General features: G+C 45.6%; 1 pseudogene; it reads right to left on the bottom strand.

Moving 5' to 3' along the window:
* Window positions 1-27,825, bottom strand: part of LOC124021726 — a 129,571-nt pseudogene that overhangs the window by 14,581 nt on the left and 87,165 nt on the right.

Below are 27,825 nucleotides of genomic sequence, written 5' to 3' on the forward strand. Positions count from 1 at the left end.
ATTAAACCCAACCAAATCACGAGAGAACAAAAATATAATTACTTGACACATTGGAAAGAATTAACAAAAAACTGAGCAAACTAGAATGCTATTTGGCCCTAACCAGAGAGTACACAGTGGCAGAATACCTGACCACTGTGACTGACCCAAACTTAAGGAAAGCTTTGACTTTGTACAGACTCAGTGAGCATAGCCTTGCTATTGAGAAAGGCCACCGTAGGCAAACATTGCTCTCAAGAGAAGACAGGCTATGTGCTCACTGCTCACAAAATGAGGTGGAAACTGAGCTGCACTTCCTAACCTCCTGCCCAATGTATGACCGACCATATTAGAGACACATATTTCCCTCAGATTACACAGATCCACAAAGAATTTGAAAACAAATCCAATTTTGATAAACTCCCATATCTACTGGGTGAAATACCACAGTGTGACATCACAGCAGCGAGATTTGTGACCTGTTGCCACATGAAAAGGGCAACCAGTGAAGAACAAACACCATTGTAAATACAACCCATATTTATGCTTATTTATTTTCCCTTTTGTACTTTAACTATTTGCACATCGTTACAACACTGTATATATACATAATATAACATTTAAAATGTCTTTATTCTTTTGGAGAGAGAGAGAGAGAGGGGGGGGTAGAGCAGAGGGATAAAGAGTAGGAACAGAAGAACAGAGGAGGAGGAAGAGGAGGAGGAAGAGGAGGAATACAAGGGCCAACACTAAACAGTTCTATGTTTCCCTGTGTGTTTGGAATGTCTATGTGAGTATGCAAGTACTTGTCATGTGTGCTCCCTCTCCGGCCTCTAGGTCACCAGGCTGCTCATTATGGCGCACACCTGTCACCATCATTACGTGCACCTGCGCGTCATCACTCACCTGGACTCCATCACCTCCCTGATTACCTTCCCTATATCTGTCACTCCCTTTGGTTCCTTCCCCAGGTGTTATGGTTTCTGTTCCAGTGTATAGTCTCTGTGTTGTTCCTGGTTCTGGTTTTATGTTGCGTTTATTTCTTAAAACACTCACTTCCTGAACTTGCTTCCCGACTCTCAGCACACATCGTTATAGTCCTACACTGTGTGATTGTTTTAAACACCCATATTGGTGTATTTCGGGGGCAGCCAGCTAGATTCAGCCCGGAATATCATTCTAATAATGTATACACTGCAAATTGACCACAACTAAGCCCAAAAAGAGATTGTTTTTGAAAATAACAATAATTTAATATCTTGATTATATTGAGACACCGTCACTTCGGTCTCTTTTATACCTGGTGGGAATACTTGGGAACAGATTCCCTAAATACATAGATTATTGTATACCTGGTGGGGATACTAGGGGACAGATTCCCTAAATACATAGATTATTTTATACCTGGTGGGAATACTTGGGAACAGATTCCCTAAATACATAGATTATTTTATACCTGGTGGGGACAGATTCCCTAAATACATAGATTATTTTATACCTGGTGGGGATACAACAGATTCCCTAAATACATAGATTATTTTATACCTGGTGGGGATACTTGGGAACAGATTCCCTAAATACATAGATTATTTTATACCTGGTGGGGATACTTGGGAACAGATTCCCTAAATACATAGATTATTTTATACCTGGTGGGAATACTTGGGGACAGATTCCCTAAATACATAGATTATTTTATACCTGGTGGGGATAGATTCCCTAAATACATAGATTATTGTATACCTGATGGGGATACTTGGGGACAGATTCCCTAAATACCTAGATTATTTTATACCTGGTGGGGATACTTGGGGACAGATTCCCTAAATACATAGATTATTTTATACCTGGTGGGAATACTTGGGGACAGATTCCCTAAATATATAGATTATTGTATACCTGGTGGGGATACTAGGGAACAGATTCCCTAAATACATAGATTATTTTATACCTGGTGGGAATACTTGGGAACAGATTCCCTAAATACATAGATTATTTTATACCTGGTGGGGATAGATTCCCTAAATACATATATTATTTTATACCTGGTGGGGATACTTGGGGACAGATTCCCTAAATACATAGATTATTTTATACCTGGTGGGAATACTTGGGGACAGATTCCCTAAATACATAGATTATTTTATACCTGGTGGGAATACTTGGGGACAGATTCCCTAAATACATAGATTATTGTATACCTGGTGGGAATACTTGGGGACAGATTCCCTAAATACATAGATTATTTTATAGCTGGTGGGAATACTAGGGGACAGATTCCCTAAATACATAGATTATTTTATACCTGGTGATTTTACGCTCCTTTTTGACGCAAAACTAAAATAATAAAATCATAAAATAAAATGTACTATATGGTAATTAATGAGTTGATTTCTAACTGTTACCTGTACAGTGATCTCCCACCGATGGTTGCCAGATTGGAGAAGACACCGAGGTCTGTCATGTTCTCTGGCCAGGACTGGATATTGAGGAACCCTAGAGGAGAAATGGCAACCCACAGACAAACACACACTGATTATAACAACTCATTAAGTTCAATGTCTTTATGTGCTTCTGATGCCGCATGAATGAAGATGACCAAAAGACTAGACTGTCTAGTACAGATGGATGATCTTAATTTGATCACTCTTTTGTTGCTGAGAATTTTCATTCACGGCAGGAAATGCAAAATTGTAGTGTATTCAAGGTTCAAAAAGGATTTAAAAGTTTGTGATTTCCACTTGAAAATGTCAGAATTTATTTGCCCTAACGATAAAACTCCAACAAAAAATGTCCATTCATTATAATCCACATAATCATTTACATTTCCTGTTGCCTGCTGTACCAAACTGGCTTAAATTAAGATCTTACATGTGTAGAACTTTGAAAAGTTTATCAGTGATGAGAAAAACTAAATCTGAATGGGAGCATAACAACTGCGTCTTTATTACCCCACAGAGAAGAACTGAATGTTCTCCTATTTGATGAAGGAGGTATTTAGAGGGGGAAGATACACTTTCATTGTTTTTATGTGCTTCTTACAATGATCCCATTTCTTTAAAGGAAATGTATTGGGTAAAGACAATATCCAACTGATTAGCTGAATGAGTTTAACATCACTGGGCATAATATGACTGTTGCATGTGCCTTAATGATTGATAATATTGTGTGTGTGTGTGTGTGTGTGTGTGTGTGTGTGTGTGTGTGTGTGTGTGTGTGTGTGTGTGTGTGTGTGTGTGTGTGTGTGTGTGTGTGTGTGTGTGTGTGTGTGTGTGTGTGTGTGTGTGTGTGTGTGTGTGTGTGTGTGTGTGTGTGTGTGTGTGTGTGCCCATTAAAGTGGACAGTATAGGCCCTGCCTTGGAGAGATATTGGTCGTTGCTCTTCCTTATTGCTCTGGTTTTCATTATGAAAATGAAGTTTCACTCCATTAGCTATTTGGCTCAACCGCAAGTCGCAGGGTTTAATATGACAAAAGGTTTTACAGATGAGGTATAGCTCATCCCTTTATACAAGTCCTAATGGGCATTATCAGAAGAATAAATACACACACTCCGCACGTACAGTACACACACACAGACACACACACACACCGAGTCTATACATTCCTTCTCTCACTCTCATCCTCAATCTCATATGTTTCCTCCCATGTCTCCCAGCTGCAGCTGAGTGTGTGTGTGTGTGTGTGTGTGTGTGTGTGTGTGTGTGTGTGTGTGTGTGTGTGTGTGTGTGTGTGTGTGTGTGTGTGTGTGTGTGTGTGTGTGTGTGTGTGTGTGTGTGTGTGTGTGTGTGTGTGTGTGTGTCACCTGTGATCTCTCTCACTGTGCGGAACACGTTGAGCCGCTCTGGGTCCAAGGCCCCTATACCATGGTACATATCCCTATGGCCCATCAGAGAGAACAGGAGAGAGAGAGAGAGGAGCGAGAGAGATAGAGAGAGGAGAGGAGAGAGAGGAGAAAGAGAGAGGGAGAGAGAGAGAGGAGAGACAGGAGAGAGAGAGAGGGAGAGAGAGATAGAGAGAGAGGAGCGACAGGAGAGAGAGAGAGAGAGAGAGAGAGAGAGAGAGAGAGAGAGAGAGAGAGAGAGAGAGAGAGAGAGAGAGAGAGAGAGAGGAGAGACAGGAGAGAGAGGAGAGACAGAGCGACAGGAGAGAGAGAGAGAGAGAGAGAGGAGAGAGAGAGAGGGACAGAGAGGAGAGAGAGAGAGAGAGAGAGAGAGAGAGAGGAGAGACAGGAGAGAGAGAGGAGAGAGAGATAGAGAGAGGGAGAGAGGAGAGAGAGGAGAGAGAGAGAGAGGGACAGAGAGGAGAGAGAGGAGAGAGAGGGAGGGAGAGAGAGATAGAGAGAGAGGAGCGAGAGAGAGATAGAGAGAGAGAGAGAGAGAGAGAGAGAGAGAGAGAGAGAGAGAGAGAGAGGAGAGAGAGAGAGAGAGAGAGAGAGAGAGAGAGAGAGAGAGAGAGAGAGAGAGAGAGAGAGAGAGAGAGAGAGAGAGAGAGAGAGAGAGAGAGAGAGAGAGAGAGAGAGAGAGAGAGAGAGAGAGAGAGAGAGAGAGAAAGGTTGAGAGAGAGATTAAAACAGCTCTCTGCATCCCACTTTAGAATGTGTCTGCATGTGCGTAACATACCAAGGAACCTTTGACCTGACCTATTCCACCTACAGTCTGTGTGAATTAGAGATGGTCCTGTAGTGTCATGTTGCCTGAAGCGAGGGTGTCCCAGGGCAACAAGGCAAGGTCATGGGGTGAAATGAGTTCTGACAATCCCCCCCTGCCTTCTTCCTCTCTTCCTCTGGGGCAGGGCCTGTATGGCTGACGGTAGACCTATGTCTCAGAGTACATTATCCTGGTTGTATTCAGAAGGGAGGCCCCCATGCTAGTCGACAGACTACCCTCCCTGGACCCAGCTCCAGACTGCAACACGGTGTGCTTCTCTGTCTTAGTTAACAATGGAGGAGGGGGGGCAAGGGGTGGTGGTGAGGGAGGAGGAGGAGGTCAGGGGAGGGGTGGCAAGGGGTGGTGGTGGGGGAGGATGAGGAGGAGGTCAGGGGGGGGCAAGGGGTGGTGGTGGGGGAGGGGGAGGGGAGGTCAGGGTAGGGTAGGGGGGGGCAAGGGGTGGTGGTGGGGGGGGGGGAGGGGGAGGGGGAGGTCAGGGGAGGGGTGGGTTAGACCATAACACTACCAGCTGGAGTAAGGTAAAGTAACACTGTATGGCAGACGATGGATTGACCACGTAGAGCCTTGAAGGGCTCATGTCTCTACCATACAACATGCTGTCTCAGGCATCTTGTTACCAGTGTGAGGAACACAAAGACTAAATACATGGTAGTGTGTGATATGATTAAGCAATACAGCCAGAGGAGGTGTGTATATTGGCTAATATACCACGGCTCAGGGCTGTACTGATGTACAAGGCCAAGCAGAGTAGCTGGATACAGCCCTTAGCAGTGGTATATTGGCCCTATACCAACAACTCCAGATGTATCTCATTGCTATAGAAACTGGTTACCAATGTAATTAGAACAGTAAACAAGTATTTTTGAGTCATACCAGTGGTATATTGTCTGAAGGTTGGAATGTCGTTTCAGCCAATCAGCATCTAGGACCCAAACTACTACATTACATTACATTACATTTAAGTCATTTAGCAGACGCTCTTATCCAGAGCGACTTATAATAAACAGTACATACCCTTTGATGCCGGTGATGAGGAAGATGAGGTTGCCGTTGATCTTGGTGCAGTTGACAAACATCTCTATGTTGCTGGCATCCACCGTCTGGGCTGTCTGCAGGCTGCCAGTCCCTATGCCGTCACACACTGGAACACACACACACACACACACACACGCACCCACGCACCCACGCACCCACGCACACACACACACACACACACACACACACACACACACACACACACACACACACACACACACACACACACACACACACACACACACACACACACACACACACACACACACACACACACACACACACACACACACACACAGCATTGACATTTCTGCAACAACATTCCTCTGTCCAAGTCACAAGCTCGTTCCAGTTCCAAAGCTTTACTATCACACATACAGTAGTTCCACTCGTTGTCCTACCAACGACCTTGGCATTTATTCACCAACTAGTTCCCTGGTCAAGGATGGTTGCTCTCTCAAGTATTTTCTTATAGACTCATTATTTGATACATTCAGATTGCTCTGATGACTTGGAAGACTTACAAAAGCATGAGCCAACAGTAGTGTCCTAAATGGCCCTCTATTCCTTATGTAGTGCACTACTTTTGTAGTACGGTACCCACAGGACTCTGGTCAAACGTAGCGCACCACATAGGGCATAGGGTACCATTTGGGCCGTAGCAATCTGAGCCAATTCCCACCGGCTAATGAATTCATTACATTGGTATTAATTACACTTATAGACCGGAAGTAGAGCCAAGTGTTTCTGACAGAGGCCTGACCGGGGTGAGTATGGCTGCCATTAACTGGTGTAACCCATTTTTGATTGTGATTTATACGAGTCATTTCAATACCTGAAATGTTCATTTGTTATCATTTCCCAGAGTTCCTCTGGGCCTCATCCCTCATTACCCCCCCTGTCCCCCTGACAGTATCATCAAGAGATGTGGAATCCATAGACACACATATCTCTGAGCACTGAGGCTGAGAAACATCATTCATCAGCATTGGGGAGGAGACAGAGAGGGAAGGAGTGGAATATGGGAGGAGACAGAGAGGGAAGGAGTGGAATATGGGAGGAGACAGAGAGGGAAGGGGTGGAATATGGGAGGAGACAGAGAGGGAAGGGGTGGAATATGGGAGGAGACAGAGAGGGAAGGGGTGGTACAGACATCAGGATTGGTTAGGAGACAGAGAGGGAAGGAGTGGTACAGACATCAGGATTGGTTAGGAGACAGAGAGGGAAGGGGTGGTACAGACATCAGGATTGGTTAGGAGACAGAGAGGGAAGGAGTGGTACAGACATCAGGATTGGTTATGAGACAGAGAGGGAAGGAGTGGTACAGACATCAGGATTGGCTAGGAGACAGAGAGGGAAGGAGTGGTACAGACATCAGGATTGGTTAGGAGACAGAGAGGTAAGGAGTGGTACAGACATCAGGATTGGTTAGGAGACAGAGAGGGAAGGGGTGGTACAGACATCAGGATTGGTTAAGAGACAGAGAGGGGAGGGGTGGTACAGACATCAGGATTGGTTAAGAGACAGAGAGGGGAGGGGTGGTACAGACATCAGGATTGGTTAGGAGACAGAGAGGGGAGGAGTGGTACAGACATCAGGATTGGTTAGGAGACAGAGAGGTAAGGAGTGGTACAGACATCAGGATTGGTTAGGAGACAGAGAGGGAAGGGGTGGTACAGACATCAGGATTGGTTAAGAGACAGAGAGGGAACAGGAGGGAGGGGTGGTACAGACATCAGGATTGGTTAGGAGACAGAGAGGGAGGGGTGGTACAGGGATTGGTACAGACATCAGGATTGGTTAGGAGACAGAGAGGTAAGGAATGGTACAGACATCAGGATTGGTTAGGAGACAGAGAGGGAAGGGGTGGTACAGACATCAGGATTGGTTAGAGACAGAGAGGTAAGGAATGGTACAGACATCAGGATTGGTTAGGAGACAGAGAGGGAGGGGTGGTACAGACATCAGGATTGGTTAGGAGACAGAGAGGGAAGGGGTGGTACAGACATCAGGATTGGTTACAGACATCAGGATTGGTTAGGAGACAGAGAGGGGAGGGGTGGTACAGACATCAGGATTGGTTAGGAGACAGAGAGGGGAGGGGTGGTACAGACATCAGGATTGGTTAGGAGACAGAGAGGGAAGGGGTGGTACAGACATCAGGATTGGTTAGGAGACAGAGAGCGAAGGGGTGGTACAGATGTGCCTCCACAGTCCAGTGTCCTGTGCCTGCTCCCACACTCGCCCCGACAGTCTTCAGCCCGGTACCACCAGTGGCACCACGCATCAGGTCTCCAGTGCGCCTCCACAGTCCAGAGCTTTGGACTGTCACGTCCTGACCTGAGATGTCTCTGTTTTATTTGTATTTTGCTTAGGTCAGGGTGTGACTAGGGTAGGTACGCTAGTTTTGTAATGTCTAGGGTTTTTGTATTGTCTAGGGTTTTTGTATTGTCTAGGGTTTTGTAGGTCTAGGGTTTTGTAGGTCTAGGGTTTTGTAGGTCTAGGGTTTTGTAGGTCTAGGGGTTTTTTTGTATTTTTTTGTATTTCTATGTTGGCCTGATATGGTTCCCAATCAGAGACAGCTGTTTATCGTTGTCTCTGATTGGGGATCATATTTAGGTAGTCATTTCCGTTTGGTGTTTGTGGGATCTGTCTATGTGTAGTTGCCTGTGAGCACTCGTTTGTATAGCTTCACGGTTCGTCTTGTTATTTTGTTAGTTTGTTCAGTGTTCATTCTTTAAATAAATAAGACTGTATGCATACCACGCTGCGCATTGGTCCGATCCTTATAACGAACGTGACAATTATGGGGATACCTTTGGGACAGATGTCATTATGGGGGTACAGTATGTGGGTACCTTTGGGACAGATGTCATTATGGGGGTACAGTATGTGGGTATGTGGGTACCTTTGGGACAGATGTCATTATGGGGGTACAGTATGTGGGTACCTTTGGGACAGATGTCATTATGGGGGTACAGTATGTGGGTACCTTTGGGACAGATGTCATTATGGGGGTAACTTTGGCACAGATATCATTATGGGGGTACAGTATGTGGGTACCTTTGGGACAGATGTTTTTTTTTTCACCTTTATTTAACTAGTTAGGCAAGTTGAGAACAAGTTCTCATTTACAATTGCGACCTGGCCAAGATAAAGCAAAGCAGTTCGACAGATACAACGACACAGAGTTACACATGGAGTAAAACAAACATACAGTCAATAATACAGTATAAACAAGTCTATATACAATGTGAGCAAATTAGGTGAGAAGGGAGGTAAAGGCAAAAAGGCCATGGTGGCAAAGTAAATACAATATAGCAAGTAAAACACTGGAATGGTAGTTTTGCAATGGAAGAATGTGCAAAGTAGAATAAAAATAATGGGGTGCAAAGGAGCAAAATAAATAAATTAATTAAATACAGTTGGGAAATAGGTAGTTGTTTGGGCTAAATTATAGGTGGGCTATGTACAGGTGCAGTAATCTGTAAGATGCTCTGACAGTTGGTGCTTAAAGCTAGTGAGGGAGATAAGTGTTTCCAGTTTCAGAGATTTTTGTAGTTCGTTCCAGTCATTGGCAGCAGAGAACTGGAAGGAGAGGCGGCCAAAGAAATAATTGGTTTTGGGGGTGACTAGAGAGATATACCTGCTGGAGCTTGTGCTACAGGTGGGAGATGCTATGGTGACCAGCGAGCTGAGATAAGGGGGGACTTTACCTAGCAGGGTCTTGTAGATGACATGGAGCCAGTGGGTTTGGCGACGAGTATGAAGCGAGGGCCAGCCAACGAGAGTGTACAGGTTGCAATGGTGGGTAGTATATGGGGCTTTGGTGACAAAACGGATGGCACTGTGATAGACTGCATCCAGTTTGCTGAGTAGAGTGTTGGAGGCTATTTTGTAAATGACATCACCGAAGTCGAGGATTGGTAGGATGGTCAGTTTTACAAGGGTATGTTTGGCAGCATGAGTGAAGGATGCTTTGTTGCGAAATAGGAAGCCAATTCTAGATTTAACTTTGGATTGGAGATGTTTGATATGGGTCTGAAAGGAGAGTTTACAGTCTAACCAGACACCTAAGTATTTGTAGTTGTCCACGTATTCTAAGTCAGAGCCGTCCAGAGTAGTGATGTTGGACAGGCGGGGAGGTGCAGGTAGCGGTCGGTTGAAGAGCATGCATTTAGTTTTACTTGTATTTAAGAGCAATTGAAGGCCAAGGAAGGAGTACAGACATCAGGATTGGTTAGGAGACAGAGAGGGAAGGAGTGGTACAGACATCAGGATTGGTTAGGAGACAGAGAGGGAAGGGGTGGTACAGACATCAGGATTGGTTAGGAGACAGAAAGGGGAGGTGTGGTACAGACATCAGGATTGGTTAAGAGACAGAGAGGGGAGGGGTGGTACAGACATCAGGATTGGTTAAGAGACAGAGAGGGGAGGGGTGGTACAGACATCAGGATTGGTTAGGAGACAGAGAGGGAAGGGGTGGTACAGACATCAGGATTGGTTAAGAGACAGAGAGGGGAGGGGTGGTACAGACATCAGGATTGGTTAGCAGACAGAGAGGGAAGGGATGGTACAGACATCAGGATTGGTTAAGAGACAGAGAGGGAGGGGTGGTACAGACATCAGGATTGGTTAGGAGACAGAGAGGGGAGGGGTGGTACAGACATCAGGATTGGTTAGCAGACAGAGAGGGAAGGGGTGGTACAGATGCGCCTCCACAGTCCAGTACGTCCTGTGCCTGCTCCCCACACTCGCCCTGAGGTGCGTGTCTTCAGCCCGGTACCACCAGTGCCGGCACCACGCATCAGGTCTCCAGTGCGCCTCCACAGTCCAGAGCTTTGGACTGTCACGTCCTGACCTGAGATATCTCTGTTTTATTTGTATTTTGCTTAGGTCAGGGTGTGACTAGGGTAGGTACGCTAGTTTTGTAATGTCTAGGGTTTTTGTATTGTCTAGGGTTTTTGTATTGTCTAGGGTTTTGTAGGTCTAGGGTTTTGTAGGTCTAGGGTTTTGTAGGTCTAGGGGTTTTTGTATTTCTATGTTGGCCTGATATGGTTCCCAATCAGAGACAGCTGTTTATCGTTGTCTCTGATTGGGGATCATATTTAGGTAGTCATTTCCCTTTGGTGTTTGTGGGATCTGTCTATGTGTAGTTGCCTGTCAGCACTCGTTTGTATAGCTTCACGTTTCGGTCGGTTAAAGAGCATGCATTTAGTTTTACTTGTATTTAAGAGCAATTGGAGGCCACGGAAGGAGAGTTGTATGGCATTGAGGCTTGCCTGGAGGGTTGTTAACACAGTGTCCAAAGAAGGGCCGGAAGTATACAGAATGTTGTCGTCTGCGTAGAGGTGGATCAGGGACTCACCAGCAGCAAGAGCGACCTCATTGATGTATACAGAGAAGAGAGTCGGTCCAAGAATTGAACCCTGTGGCACCCCCATAGAGACTGCCAGAGGTCCGGACAGCAGACCCTCCGATTTGACACACTGAACTCTATCAGAGAAGTAGTTGGTGAACCAGGCGAGGCAATCATTTGAGAAACCAAGGCTGTCGAGTCTGCCGATGAGGATGTGGTGGTTGACAGAGTCGAAAGCCTTGGCCAGATCAATGAATACGGCTGCACAGTAATGTTTCTTATCGATGGCGGTTAAGATATCGTTTAGGACCTTGAGCGTGGCTGAGGTGCACCCATGACCAGCTCTGAAACCAGATTGCATAGCAGAGAAGGTATGGTGAGATTCGAAATGGTCGGTAATCTGTTTGTTGACTTGGCTTTTGAAGACCTTAGAAAGGCATGGTAGGATAGATATAGGTCTGTAGCAGTTTGGGTCAAGAGTGTCCCCCCCTTTGAAGAGGGGGATGACCGCAGCTGCTATCCAATCTTTGGGAATCTCAGACGACACGAAAGAGAGGTTGAACAGGCTAGTAATAGGGGTGGCAACAATTTCGGCAGATAATTTTAGAAAGAAAGGGTCCAGATTGTCTAGCCCAGCTGATTTGTAGGGGTCCAGATTTTTCAGCTCTTTCAGAACATAAGCTGAATGGATTTGGGAGAAGGAGAAATGGGGAAGGCTTGGGCGAGTTGCTGTTGGGGGTGCAGTGCTGTTGACCGGGGTAGGAGTAGCCAGGTGGAAAGCATGGCCAGCCGTGGAAAAATGATTATTGAAATTCTCAATTATTGAGGATTTATCAGTGGTGACAGTGTTTCCTATCTTCAGTGCAGTGGGCAGCTGGGAGGAGGTGTTCTTATTCTCCATGGACTTTACATTGTCCCAGAACTTTTTTGAGTTAGTATTGCAGGAAGCAAATTTCTGCTTGAAAAAGCTAGCCTTGGCTTTTCTAACTGCCTGTGTATAACGGTTTCTAGCTTCCCTGAACAGCTGCATATCACGGGGGCTGTTCGATGCTAATGCAGAACGCCATAGGATGTTTTTGTGTTGGTTAAGGGCAGTCAGGTCTGGGGAGAACCAAGGGCTATATCTGTTCCTGGTTCTAAATTTCTTGAATGGGCATGTTTATTTAAGATGGTTAGGAAGGCATTTAAAAAAAAATATCCAGGCATCCTCTACTGACGGGATGAGATCAATATCCTTCCAGGATACCCCAGCCAGGTCGATTAGAAAGGCCTGCTCGCTGAAGTGTTTCAGGGAGCGTTTTACAGTGATGAGTGGAGGTCGTTTGACCGCTGACCCATTACGGATGCAGGCAATGAGGCAGTGATCGCTGAGATCTTGTTTGAAGACAGCAGAGGTGTATTTAGAGAGGAAGTTGGTTAGGATGATATCTATGAGGGTGCCCGTGTTTAAGGCTTTGGGGGGGTAGCTGGTAGGTTCATTGATAATTTGTGTGAGATTGAGGGCATCAAGTTTAGATTGTAGGATGGCTGGGGTGTTAAGCATGTTCCAGTTTAGGTCGCCTAGCAGCACGAGCTCTGATGATAGATGGGGGGCAATCAGTTCCCATATGGTGTCCAGAGCACAGCTGGGGCAGAGGGTGGTCTATAGCAGGCGGCAACGGTGAGAGACTTGTTTTTAGAGAGGTGGATTTTTAAAAGTAGATGTTCAAATTGTTTGGGTACAGACCTGGATAGTAGGACAGAAGTCTGCAGGCTATCTTTGCAGTAGATTGCAACACCGCCCCCTTTGGCAGTTCTATCTTGTCTGAAAATGTTGTAATTTGGAATTAAAATTTCAGAATTTTTGGTGGTCTTCCTAAGCCAGGATTCAGACACAGCTAGAACATCCGGGTTGGCAGAGTGTGCTAAAGCAGTGAATAGAACAAACTTAGGGAGGAGGCTTCTAATGTTAACATGCATGAAACCAAGGCTACTACGGTTACAGAAGTCATCAAAAGAGAGCGCCTGGGGAAAAGGAATGGAGCTAGGCACTGCAGGGCCTGGATTCACCTCTACATCGCCAGAGGAACATAGGAGGAGGAGAATAAGGGTACGGCTAAAAGCAATAAGAATTGGTCGTCTAGAACATCTGGAACAGAGAGTAAAAGGAGGTTTCTGGGGGCGATAAAATAGCATCAAGGTATAATGTACAGACAATGGTGTGGTAGGATGTGAATACAGTGGAGGTAAACCTAGGTATTGAGTGATGAAGAGAGAGATATTGTCTCTAGAAACATCATTGAAACCAGGAGATGTCATTGCATGTGTGGGTGGTGGAACTAATAAATTGGATAAGGTATAGTGAGCAGGACTAGAGGCTCTACAGTGAAATAAGCCAATAAACACTAACCAGAAGAGCAATGGACAAGACATACTGACATTAAGGAGAGGCATCCTTAGTCGAGTGATCAAAAGGGTCCAGTAAGTGGAGTGGTTGGTTTGGGGGTCACGGCGATTTAGACAGCTAGCCAGGACATCGGTAGCAAGCTAGCATAGGATGGAGGTCTGTTGTTAGCCACCTCTTGCGTTCCGTCAGTAGATTAGTGGGGTTCCGTGTGGTAGAGGGGATTAGTCCAAATCACACAACAACAAAAAAAACAATAGATATAGTTATAGAGGCCCAAGAAGAAACATAATAATAATAAAAATAAATAAATTGTCCAATTGTCTATTCTGAGAGCAGCCGGTAAGACAGCTAACGGTTAGCAGGCCGCAGATGGGCGTTCAGGTAACGTCGTGACGGAGGATCCAGCCGGATCTCCTTCGGGTAGATAACGTCGGCAGTCCAGTTGTGAAGGCCCGGTGGGGCTCCGCGTAGGCAGTAAAACGGGTCCGGATAGGTGACTGCAGCCCAGGAGTGATTGACGGAGCTCAGGAGTGATTGACGGAGCTGGCTAGCTCCGGAGTAATTGATGTTTGCTCCGGAATCGACGAGAGCAGATAGACACACGGATAGCAGCTGGCTAGCTGTGAGATCCGGGAATGAATGTCCAGAGAGCAGATGAAATCCAAGGACATGGAGAGAAAAATTGGTCCAGTATGTTCCGTTCCGAGCCTCGCTGCGCCGTACAAAACTGGCGATAGATTTTCGAGCTAAAGGATAGCTGATGACCACAAACCGTGGTTAGTTGAATACTAACGATTTGCCAGTAAATAAGCTAACTAGCTTCTGAACTAGCTTCTGATTAGCTTCTGGCTAGCTCCTGGCTAGCTTCTGGTTAGTTTCTGGCTAGCTTCTTGGAGATTTCTGGCTAGCTTCTTGCTAGCTTCTTGGAGGATTGCAGATTTGAGGTAAATAATACTTATTTATAAATATAAATTGGTGAGGCGGGTTGCAGGAGAGTGTTTTGAAGATGAGTTGATGGAAAATAAAAATAAAATGTATGTGAAAAAAAGTTGTAAATATATATTTAAACAGGACACGACAAGACGAGGACAAAAGACGTCTGACAACTGCTATGCCATCTCGGGACATACATGATGTCATTATGGGGGTACAGTATGTGGGTACCTTTGGGACAGATGTCATTATGGGGGTACAGTATGTGGGTACCTTTGGGACAGATGTCATTATGGGGGTACAGTATGTGGGTACCTTTGGGACAGATGTCATTATGGGGTACAGTATGTGGATACCTTGGGACATATGACATTATATGTTGTACCTTTGGGACAGATATCAGTGCAGGGATGCACATCTTGGTGCGGTTCTCCTCTACTTCCATCTTGTTGCTGGGACAAGCCCTCACACAGGAGCTGTGATCCACCACAAAGTTATCTGGGACACAACACACAGATATAACAACTTTACTCTACACTTTACAGAAACTCTTCCACATTGCTGTCCTACATGGTTGTCTATAACTTTACTCTACACATTACAGAAACTCTTCCACAGGGCTGTCCTACATGGTTGTCTATAACTTTACTCTACACTTTACAGAAACTCTTCCACAGGGCTGTCCTAAATGGTTGTCTATAACTTTACTCTACACATTACAGAAACTCTTCCACAGGGCTGTCATACATGGTTGTCTATAACTTTACTCTACACATTACAGAAACTTTTCCACAGGGCTGTCCTACATGGTTGTCTATAACTTTACTCTACACATTACAGAAACTCTTCCACAGGGCTGTCCTACATGGTTGTCTATAACTTTACTCTACACATTACAGAAACTCTTCCACAGGGCTGTCCTACATGGTTGTGTGCATGTGTCTGTGTCAGTCCCCTGAATTGATTTGTACATCAATAGTTTTGAAGACATTCAGGTTGAAACATTGCACTCAATAAAATGTGGAACATTCATGGTGTGGGTCATGGGTCATGGGTCATGGGTCATGCCAGCGGTATGCATGGTGTGGGTCATGGGTCATGCCAGCGGTATGCATGGTGTGGGTCATGGGTCATGCATGGTGTGGGTCATGGGTCATGGGTCATGCCAGTGTTATGCATGGTGTGGGTCAAGGGTCATGCCAGCATTATGCATGGTGTGGGTCATTGGTCATGCCAGCGTTATGCATGGTGTGGGTCATGGGTCATGCCAGCATTATACATGGTGTGGGTCATGCCAGTGTTATGCATAGTGTGGGTCAAGGGTCATGGGTCATGGGTCATTCCAGTGTTATGCATGGTGTGGGTCATGCCAGTGTTATGCATGGTGTGGGTCATGGGGCATGGGTCATGCCAGCATCATGCATGGTGTGGGTCATGGATCATTCCAATGTTATGCATGGTGTGGGTCATGGGGCATGGGTCATGCCAGCATCATGCATGGTGTGGGTCATGGGTCATGCCAGTGTTATGCATGGTGTGGGTCATGGGTCATGCCAGTGTTATGCATGGTGTGGGTCAAGGGTCATGGGTCATGGGTCATTCCAGTGTTATGCATGGTGTGGGTCATGCCAGTGTTATGCATGGTGTGGGTCATGGGGCATGGGTCATGCCAGCATCATGCATGGTGTGGGTCATGGGTCATGCCAGTGTTATGCATGGTGTGGGTCATGGGTCATGCCAGTGTTATGCATGGTGTGGGTCAAGAGTCATGCCAGTGTTATGCATGGTGTGGGTCAAGGGTCATGGGTCATGGGTCATTCCAGTGTTATGCATGGTGTGGGTCATGCCAGTGTTATGCATGGTGTGGGTCATGGGGCATGGGTCATGCCAGCATCATGCATGGTGTGGGTCATGGGTCATGGGTCATGCCAGTGTTATGCATAGTGTGGGTCAAGAGTCATGCCAGTGTTATGCATGGTGTGGGTCAAGGGTCATGCCAGCGTTATGCATGGTGTTGGTCAGGTAACCGGTTCTTACGGGGACACTTCTCCACACAGAAGGATCCATAGGTGTACTTGGCCCGTGGGTTGGATTCCAGCTGGAAGGTGGTGGGGTTGTACACAAAGGGCTGGGGGCACTGGGTCACGCACGCCCCGCTGTCGTTGAAGTTGGTGCAGGCCTGGAACGGAAACATTAGGAACACACAGTCTGAGGGTATTGGAGCTTGGGGTAGGACTCAATTGAACCAACCACAGTAATGTACATTGACGTTGTCTTTGTTTAGAAACTACTGTCTGGGAAAACACATCTTATTCTGAAATGTGTAAGCATGTACGTGTTAGAGCAGTCTACCTGGTAGTGGTATGTTTTACAACAGACTACCTTCAACCATATGGGGATTTTACTTCCCAGTGGGATACAGAGCTATTATGTAAACACTACAAGGTGGGTTAGATGGGATTGAGCCCTGAGGAACACAAGGACACACCACTGTTTACTGTTTACTACATGATCAGTCGTTTTTAGCCAGGTTTAATCATATTACAGTATACAGGCCATACTGTAACTGCACCAAAAGCACTCTTATCCTCCAGGCCATACTGTAACTGCACCAAAAGCACTCTTATCCTCCAGGCCATACTGTAACTGCACCAAAAACACTCTTATCCTCCAGGTCATACTGTATCTGCAGACAAACCACTCTTATCCTCCAGGTCATACTGTATCTGCAGCCAAAACACTCTTATCCTCCAGGTCATACTGTATCTGTAGCCAAAACACTATTATCCTCCAGGTCATACTGTATCTGTAGCCAAAACACTCTTATCCTCCAGGTCATACTGTATCTGCAGCCAAAACACTCTTATCCTCCAGGTCATACTGTATCTGCAGCCAAAACACTCTTATCCTCCAGGTCATACTGTATCTGTAGCCAAAACACTCTTATCCTCCAGGTCATACTGTATCTGTAGCCAAAACACTCTTATCCTCCAGGTCATACTGTATCTGCAGCCAAAACACTCTTATCCTCCAGGTCATACTGTATCTGCAGCCAAAACACTCTTATCCTCCAGGTCATACTGTATCTGCAGCCAAAACACTCTTATCCTCCAGGTCATACTGTATCTGTAGCCAAAACACTCTTATCCTCCAGGTCATACTGTATCTGCAGCCAAAACACTCTTATCCTCCAGGTCATACTGTATCTGTAGCCAAAACACTCTTATCCTCCAGGTCATACTGTATCTGCAGCCAAAACACTCTTATCCTCCAGGTCATACTGTATCTGTAGCCAAAACACTATTATCCTCTAGGTCATACTGTACCTGCAGCCAAACCACTAAATGGTGAAATGTTTTTCTCATAAAACTTTGAACTTGTCTGTCGTCAGTGTTTGCGACCTCTAATAGCGACTAGTAATTGAATTGGATAAGGCTCTATACGGTACAACTGTAATATCGCTCTGTTAGTAGAAAACATTCCTTCATTAAATAAACAGACAATGTTAGGGGGGTGAAAGGATCATAATTAGAATAATAAATGAGCCATTTGGTTGTTTCATCTGAGGAGGAGTCAGTAGACTTCTACAGTCTATTAAACACACAGAGATGTGTCTTTCAGTAACTGGGGAATTAGAGCATTTGTGTGAATTCTGTTGTTGTGTTGGGAGAGTAATGTGTGTGTGAGGGGGGTTAACTGTGGATAACTGTGTAGATGTCTGTGTGTATGCGCGGGCATCTGTGTGTTTGTGTGTGTGTGTGTCCACGTACGAAGCAGTCTGTGTCCTTGGGTCCCGAGCAGCCCCAGCACACTCCCTGTGGCAGCAGTCACTGACGTAGGGGCCGAAGCAACGGCCGTCACACTGCTCAGCACACACAGTCTTGGTCACTGTGGAGAGCACAGGGTTTACATTACTGACACAGGTACACACACACACACACACACACACACACACACACACACACACACACACACACACACACACACACACACACACACACACACACACACACACACACACACACACACACACACACACACACACACACACACACACACACACACACACACACACACACACACACACACACACACACACACACACACAATGCACTGCCAGTTATATAGTGTAAGTTATAGCTCTCCATAGAAAATGCCTGATATGGAACGTGGTCCATGATAAATCAATCCCTACACCCCTGTTTAATGACACTGGGTTTATACCCTGTTGAGAAGAGGATACCAACAACACACACACTTCACACAGTGGCATAATAATTCTGGGTTGTCAAAGCCTTGTGTTTAAGTGCTCACTTCCTGTCCCTCTGTGTGGGAACATAATGAAGTGGTAGGACTGAAAGCTGTGGAGCTCTTAGCTCTATTATTCTGACTGAGGAACTGCAAAGAAAAGACCAATCACTCTCTATGGTTGTCTATGACGGCTGGAGTTCACCCTGTCATTACACAGAGGAGTGTTACAGTGAAATCCTCAGCTGCTTGAACTCTCTCTGTTTCTCTAGGTCTTTCTCTTTGTTTCTCTATCTGTTTCTCTCTCTGTTTCTCTCTCTGTTTCTCTTTGTTTCTCTCTGTTTCTCTCTCTGTTTCTCTTTGTTTATCTCTCTCTTTTTCTCTCTCGTTCTCTCTCTCTCTTTCTGTTTATCTCTCTTTCTGTTTATCTCTCTTTCTGTTTCTCTCTCTGTTTATCTCTCTGTTTATTTCTCTTTCTGTTTCTCTCTCTTTCTCTCTATCTCTTTCTGTTTCTCTCTCTTTCTCTCTCTTTCTGTTTATCTCTCTCTGTTTATATCTCTCTATTTCTTCCTCTTTCTCTCTCGTTCTCTCTCTCTCTTTCTGTTTATCTCTCTTTCTGTTTATCTCTCTCTGTTTATCTCTCTTTCTGTTTCTCCCTCTCTCTCTCTTTCTGTTTCTCTCTTTCTGTTTCTCTCTTTCTGTTTCTCTCTCTCTTTCTCCCTCTTTCGCTCTCGTTCTCTCTCTCTCTTTCTGTTTGTCTCTCTTTCTGTTCTCTCTCTTTCTCTCTCTTTCTGTTTATCTCTCTGTTTATCTCTCTCATTCTCCCTCTTTCTCTCTCGTTCTCTCTCTCTCTTTCTGTTTATCTCTCTTTCTGTTTCTCTCTCTCTCTCTTTCTCTCTGTGTCTCTCTCTCTTTCTCTCTCTTTCTGTTTATCTCTCTCTCTCTCTCTGTTTCTCTCTCTCTTTCTGTTTATCTCTCTTTCTCTCTCTCTCTTTGTTTCTCTGTTTCTCTCTCTGTTTCTCTCTCTGTTTCTCTCTCGTTCTCTCTCTCGTTCTCTCTCTCTCTTTCTGTTTATCTCTCTCTTTCACTCTCTCTCTTTGTTCTCCCTCTCTCTTGCTCTCCCTGACCTTGTGTGTGTGAGTGTAAGTGTGAGTGTAAGTGTGAGTGTGAGTGTGAGTGTAAGTGTGTGTGTGTGTCTAATACATACAGCTTTGGCACTGGTTGTCCTGATGGCCCCAGCAGCGTCCGTTACAAGAGCGATGACATCGTTTACCTGCGGACCACACACACACACACAAACAAAACATGTCAGATAACCATCCACACACACACACACACACACACACACACACACACACACACACACACACACACACACACACACACACACACACACACACACACACACACACACACACACACACACACACACACACAAACTTCCATCCTCCATCCTGAGTGTGCTCAGTGAGTGGGTGAGTGTGCTCTGAGAGTGGGTGAGTGTGCTCTGAGAGTGGGTGAGTGTGCTCAGTGAGTGGGTGAGTGTGCTCAGTGAGTGGGTGAGTGTGCTCTGAGAGTGGGTGAGTGTGCTCTGAGAGTGGGTGAGCGTGCTCTGAGAGTGAGTGTGCTCTGAGAGTGGGTGAGTGTACTCTGAGAGTGGGTGAGAGTACTCTGAGAGTGGGTGAGTGTGCTCTGAGAGTGGGTGAGTGTACTATGAGAGTGGGTGAGTGTGCTCTGAGAGTGAGTGAGTGTGCTCTGAGAGTGGGTGAGTGTACTCTGAGAGTGGGTGAGTGTACTCTGAGAGTGGGTGAGTGTGCTCTGAGAGTGGGTGAGTGTACTATGAGAGTGGGTGAGCGTGCTCTGAGAGTGGGTGAGTGTACTATGAGAGTGGGTGAGTGTACTATGAGAGTGGGTGAGTGTACTCTGAGAGTGGGTGAGTGTACTCTGAGAGTGGGTGAGTGTGCTATGAGAGTGGGTGAGTGTACTATGAGAGTGGGTGAGTGTACTATGAGAGTGGGTGAGTGTACTATGAGAGTGGGTGAGTGTACGATGAGAGTGGGTGAGTGTACTATGAGAGTGGGTGAGTGTACTATGAGAGTGGGTGAGTGTACTATGAGAGTGGGTGAGTGTGCGATGAGAGTGGGTGAGTGTACGATGAGAGTGGGTGAGTGTACGATGAGAGTGGGTGAGTGTACTATGAGAGTGGGTGAGTGTACTATGAGAGTGGGTGAGTGTACAATGAGAGTGGGTGAGTGTACGATGAGAGTGGGTGAGTGTACTATGAGAGTGGGTGAGTGTACGATGAGAGTGGGTGAGTGTACGATGAGAGTGGGTGAGTGTGACGTGCTATGAGAGTGGGTGAGTGTACTATGAGAGTGGGTGAGTGTACGATGAGAGTGGGTGAGTGTACGATGAGAGTGGGTGAGTGTACGATGAGAGTGGGTGAGTGTACTATGAGAGTGGGTGAGTGTACTATGAGAGTGGGTGAGTGTACTATGAGAGTGGGTGAGTGTACTCTGAGAGTGTGTGAGTGTGCTCTGAGAGTGGGTGAGTGTACTATGAGAGTGGGTGAGTGTGCTCTGAGAGTGGGTGAGTGTACTATGAGAGTGGGTGAGTGTACTATATGAGTGTGCTAGTGGGTGAGTGTACTGTGAGAGTGGGTGGGTGTGCTATGAGAGTGGGTGAGTGTGCTATGAGAGTGGGTGAGTGTACTATGAGAGTGGGTGAGTGTACTATGAGAGTGGGTGAGTGTACTCTGAGAGTGGGTGAGTGTACAATGAGAGTGGGTGAGTGTACTATGAGAGTGGGTGAGTGTACGATGAGAGTGGGTGAGTGTACTATGAGAGTGGGTGAGTGTACTATGAGAGTGACTATGAGAGTGGGTGAGTGTACGATGAGAGTGGGTGAGTGTACTATGAGAGTGGGTGAGTGTACGATGAGAGTGGGTGAGTGTACGATGAGAGTGGGTGAGTGTACTATGAGAGTGGGTGAGTGTACTATGAGAGTGGGTGAGTGTACGATGAGAGTGGGTGAGTGTACTATGAGAGTGGGTGAGTGTACGATGAGAGTGGGTGAGTGTACTATGAGAGTGGGTGAGTGTGCGATGAGAGTGGGTGAGTGTATTATGAGAGTGGGTGAGTGTACTATGAGAGTGGGTGAGTGTACGATGAGAGTGGGTGAGTGTACTATGAGAGTGGGTGAGTGTACTATGAGAGTGGGTGAGTGTACGATGAGAGTGGGTGAGTGTACTATGAGAGTGGGTGAGTGTACTATGAGAGTGGGTGAGTGTACGATGAGAGTGGGTGAGTGTACTATGAGAGTGGGTGAGTGTGCTCTCATTGTTCTCGCTGGCTCTCTCTGGGTCTACAGTAAGTATGAGGGACAAGGATCCACTCCCAGTCAAGTCATCTCTCTCAGGCAAAAAGTGGGGACATGACACATAACAGTTATCATAGCCCACCGTCAGTGAGCGTGAATGGGTCTGTCATCATCAGGCTTTAATTGACTGTGTGGTAATTACATACTGAAGTGGAGGGCTGGGTGAATGTCACCCTCGGCCCCCTGCCTGCCTGTGAAATTACGCCTCGCTCACTCCAAAAATTATTATGTTAAATAGCGATCCAATCTGGCAACCTCAAAGAAAGCCTCAATCTGGCAACCTGGGCTCCCACGCACGCCGAGCCACTCTCTCATTTTATGCCAACTCGTATTGTCTTATACTCCCTCTCCTCCATCCTCTCTTCTGTCCTCTCCTCCTTCCTCTCCTCTGTCTTCTCCTCCGTCCTCTCCTCTGTCCCCTCTTCCGTCCTCTCCTCCGTCCTCTCCTCCGTCCTCTCCTCCGTCCCCTCCTCCGTCCTCTCTTATGTCCTCTCTTCTGTCCTCTCCTCTGTCCTCTCATCTGTCCTCTCTTATGTCCTCTCCTCTGTCCTCTCCTCCGTCCCCTCCTCCGTCCTCTCTTATGTCCTCTCTTCTGTCCTCTCCTCTGTCCTCTCATCTGTCCTCTTCTGTCTTCTCCCCTGTCCTCTCTTCTCTGTCCTCTCTTCTGTCCTCTCCTCTGTCCTCTCATCTGTCCTCTTCTGTCTTCTCCCCTGTCCTCTCTTCTCTGTCCTCTCTTCTGTCCTCTCCTCTGTCCTCTCATCTGTCCTCTCTTATGTCCTCTCCTCTGTCCTCTCCTCCGTCCCCTCCTCCGTCCTCTCTTATGTCCTCTCTTCTGTCCTCTCCTCTGTCCTCTCATCTGTCCTCTTCTGTCTTCTCCCCTGTCCTCTCTTCTCTGTCCTCTCTTCTGTCCTCTCCTCTGTCCTCTCATCTGTCCTCTTCTGTCTTCTCCCCTGTCCTCTCTTCTCTGTCCTCTCTTCTGTCCTCTCCTCTGTACTCTCTTATGTCCTCTCCTCTGTCCTCTCCTCTGTCCTCTCCTCTGTCCTCTCCTCTGTCCTCTCTTATGTCCTCTCCTCTGTCCTCTCCTCTGTCCTCTCTTATGTCCTCTCCTCTGTACTCCCTTCTGTCCTCTCCTCTGTCCTCTCCTCTGTCCTCTCCTCTGTCCTCTCCTCTGTCCTCTCTTCTTCTTCTCACATCTCAAACAGACACCTTGTGGGGAGAATCTACATGCTCACTCGAGCGTTGTGTGACATTTCGTGGTCATACGTGCTGTTTTTAGTGGCCACTGTGACATTCAGTGACATTTTCTACACTGATATTGAATGCATATCATGCCCTCACTTTTCCTTGGCATACAATGCAATCTAGGGAGGGGAAAACAAATTGAAAATGTGGAGAAGGTTTGAGGGAGTGGACTTGGAACTAAAATGGCGGTGTGTTTTGACACACAGTGGCCGGTAGCCAATGGCTGTGTGTTTTGACACACAGTGGCCAGTAGCCAATGGCTGTGTGTTTTGACACACAGTGGCCAGTAGCCAATGGCTGTGTGTTTTGACACACAGTGGCCGGTAGCCAATGGCTGTGTGTTTTGACACACAGTGGCCAGTAGCCAATGGCTGTGTGTTTTGACACACAGTGGCCAGTAGCCAATGGCTGTGTGTTTTGACACACAGTGGCCGGTAGCCAATGGCTGTGTGTTTTGACACACAGTGGCCAGTAGCCAATGGCTGTGTGTTTCGACACACAGTGGCCAGTAGCCAATGGCTGTGTGTTTTGACACACAGTGGCCAGTAGCCAATGGCTGTGTGTTTCGACACACAGTGGCCGGTAGCCATATCAGTGTTCTAAACACTTTGATTGGAGCTGGCTGTCAGCTTTAGTGAGCTTTATGTGCAGCTGAGACAGAATCACCATGGGCCTGGCTGCATAGCAACACAACCCAACCACCTCTATGTGAGTTTAATCACAGATCTATTGTGATGCTGCTTCCAACTCACCTTCAGCAAAACAGAGAGGAAGGATACAAAGGAAGGAAGGAACAATATCATTTGTATGAAACTGAGGAAACATGTAAGTGAAGGTGTGAAGGTGTGTCTGTGTATAATGTGCACCTTGGAAGTTTAGAGAAGCATCCCTCAATATTTTTATCAGCACCTCGACCACCCCTCCCTCACAGCTTTGTGGTTTCTCCCCACACTCACATCCAAGGCCACTGTTGTTGGACGGTACCACCAAGAGCTCAGCTTGGGGGTTCTTGATGATGTCCCTCCAGTGGATGGTGTCGGCGTGGCACAGGAACTTGTTCTGGTCAACATAAACCCCCCCGTTCAGGATCTCTGTGCAGAGAAGGACACACATATACACATAATAAGCACATAACCTTTAACATTTATGTATGTATGTATGTATGTATGTATGTATGTATGTATGTATGTATGTATGTATGTATGTATGTATGTATGTATGTATGTATGTATGTATGTATGTATGTATGTATGTATGTATGTATGTATGTATGTATGTATGTATGTATGTATGTATGTATGTATGTATGTATGTATGTATGTATGTATGTATGTATGTATGTATGTATGTATGTATGTATGTATGTATGTATGTATGTATGTATGTATGTATGTATGTATGTATGTATGTATGTATGTATGTATGTATGTATGTGTGTGTGTGTGTGTGTGTGTGTGTGTGTGTGTGTGTGTGTGTGTGTGTGTGTGTGTGTGTGTGTGTGTGTGTGTGTACATGTTGGAGCAGAACATCACTACATGAAGGTTAGTCCTGACCGTTCCTGAACATGCTATGCATTTCTTTATTTCTAAACCCTGCAGATGGAAACTATTGACTCAGTGTGAAAAGGTAAACGTGTGTTGTTGTCATAAGGCCAGGTATGCAGACCTACCCTCCAGCAGCAGTCACTAGCCTGCTCCATCCTGTTAAGTAGTGTTTACTGTGGCTTCTGAAAGGCGTCCATATTGTTGATGTGCTTCATGCTACATCTACAGACCTTCCCCTCCGTCTACAGAGCTTCCCCTCCGTCTACAGAGAGACGTATTCTCACTCAACCAGTTCCATATTGTTGATGTGCTTCATGCTACATCTACAGAGCTTCCCCTCCGTCTACAAAGAGACGTATTCTCACTCAACCAGTTCCATATTGTTGATGTGCTTCATGCTACATCTACAGAGCTTCCCCTCCGTCTACAGAGCTTCCCCTCCGTCTACAAAGAGACGTATTCTCACTCAACCAGTTCCATATTGTTGATGTGCTTCATGCTACATCTACAGAGCTTCCCCTCCGTCTACAGAGCTTCCCCTCCGCCTACAAAGAGACGTATTCTCACTCAACCAGTTCCATATTGTTGATGTGCTTCATGCTACATCTACAGAGATTCCCCTCCGTCTACAAAGAGACGTATTCTCACTCAACCAGTTCCATATTGTTGATGTGCTTCATGCTACATCTACAGAGCTTCCCCTCCGTCTACAAAGAGACGTATTCTCACTCAACCAGTTCCATATTGTTGATGTGCTTCATGCTACATCTACAGAGCTTCCCCTCCGTCTACAGAGCTTCCCCTCCGTCTACAAAGAGACGTATTCTCACTCAACCAGTTCCATATTGTTGATGTGCTTCATGCTACATCTACAGACATTCCCCTCCGTCTACAAAGAGACGTATTCTCACTCAACCAGTTCCATATTGTTGATGTGCTTCATGCTACATCTACAGAGCTTCCCCTCCGTCTACAAAGAGACATATTCTCACTCAACCAGTTCCATATTGTTGATGTGCTTCATGCTACATCTAAAGAGCTTCCCCTCCGTCTACAGAGCTTCCCCTCCGTCTACAAAGAGACGTATTCTCACTCAACCAGTTCCATATTGTTGATGTGCTTCATGCTACATCTACAGAGCTTCCCCTCCGTCTACAGAGAGATGTATTCTCACTCAACCAGTTCCATATTGTTGATGTGCTTCATGCTACATCTACAGAGCTTCCCCTCCGTCTACAGAGCTTCCCCTCCGTCTACAAAGAGATGTATTCTCACTCAACCAGTTCCTAGAAAATACCCCTTTCCCCCGTGACCTACTCCAGAAACAGAACGAAGGACACAGAGGATAAAGGAGGCTTTGGGTCAAACCCCTCTTATGGTACTTCACTAATAGCAATAATATGTTTCTGTCGGAGGGTTATAGCCTCCACCAGATGTCTGCATGGGGAACCAGAACAATCTAGAATCCCGTACATATATCACTGTCTTTATATGACAATGTGCAAGTCAATTACAGGATTTGGACTCAAATCAATCATGTAGTTCCTCTCTGGATGAGACTCAAGATGACAGTTTGTGTGTGTGTGTGTGTGTGTGTGTGTGTGTGTGTGTGTGTGTGTGTGTGTGTGTGTGTGTGTGTGTGTGTGTGTGTGTGTGTGTGTGTGTGTGTGTGTGTGTGTGTGTGTGTGTGTGTGTGTGTGTGTGTGTGTGTGTGTGTGTGTGTGTGTGTGTGCATCTGTGTGTGTGTGCATCATCCATAATGACCCCTGGTTCTGGGAACACCCTTGTCATAGTTAATGAAAAGAATCAGAATTTATAATCCAGATTGAACCGGATTAGGAAACATGCTCCACCAGTATATTATCGTCTCTGAACAGATTAGCAGCATAGGAAAATATAAAGATGAGGCGTATTCAGATATTCAGAATAGTGGAGAAGTGGGGAAGCTAATCATTATGAAGGAAATGGCTTGATTTAAACAAGGAACTCTCCCGTGGATAAAGATAAACTCAATTTTCTTCAAAGTATTTGACATGCCTGCGGTCTCCCTCGCCGGGGGATGGTCTATCATTGCAATTTCATCTACTAATATCGCCTCGCACAAAGAAGGATTTTATCAAAGGAATGTTTTACATGTAAATGTATCAGACTGTTATAAGAGAACATTCTGTACCAATTACAACGGTATGCATGGAGCCTAAATATTCAGGGTGTTTGTATCTTATTCAATAATAGAATGTGATTCAATAGAGAATAGTCAGGAGGATATTCAGGATTGTGGCAAAAGTATGTTGATTAGATTCTCCCTGAATAGTTGATGCTGGTGCCTCCATAGAACTTCTCCATCACATTGTCCTCGCAGAAATATGCTTACTCTGGATGTCTTCTAAGATTCTACTGATGTCTTCTAAGATTCTATTTATTTCTTCAGAGATTCTATGGATGTCTTCTAAGATTCTATGGATGTCTTCTAAGATTCTATGGATGTCTTCTAAGATTCTATGGATGTCTTCTAAGATTCTATGGATGTCTTCTAAGATTCTATGGATGTCTTCTAAGATTCTATTTATTTCTTCAGAGATTCTATGGATGTCTTCTAAGATTTATGGATGTCTTCTAAGATTCTATGGATGTCTTCTAAGATTCTATGGATGTCTTCTAAGATTCTATGGATGTCTTCTAAGATTCTATTTATTTCTTCAGAGATTCTATGGATGTCTTCTAAGATTCTATGGATGTCTTCTAAGATTCTATGGATGTCTTCTAAGATTCTATGGATGTCTTCTAAGATTCTATGGATGTCTTCTAAGATTCTATTTATTTCTTCAGAGATTCTATGGATGTCTTCTAAGATTCTATGGATGTCTTCTAAGATTCTATGGATGTCTTCTAAGATTCTATGGATGTCTTCTAAGATTCTATGGATGTCTTCTAAGATCCTATTTATTTCTTCAGAGATTCTACGGATGTCTTCTAAGATTCTATTTATTTCTTCAGAGATTCTACGGATGTCTTCTAAGATTCTATGGATGTCTTCTAAGATTCTATGGATG

The sequence above is a fragment of the Oncorhynchus gorbuscha genome, unplaced genomic scaffold (assembly GCF_021184085.1).
Source record: "Oncorhynchus gorbuscha isolate QuinsamMale2020 ecotype Even-year unplaced genomic scaffold, OgorEven_v1.0 Un_scaffold_1184, whole genome shotgun sequence".
Taxonomy (NCBI): domain Eukaryota; kingdom Metazoa; phylum Chordata; class Actinopteri; order Salmoniformes; family Salmonidae; genus Oncorhynchus; species Oncorhynchus gorbuscha.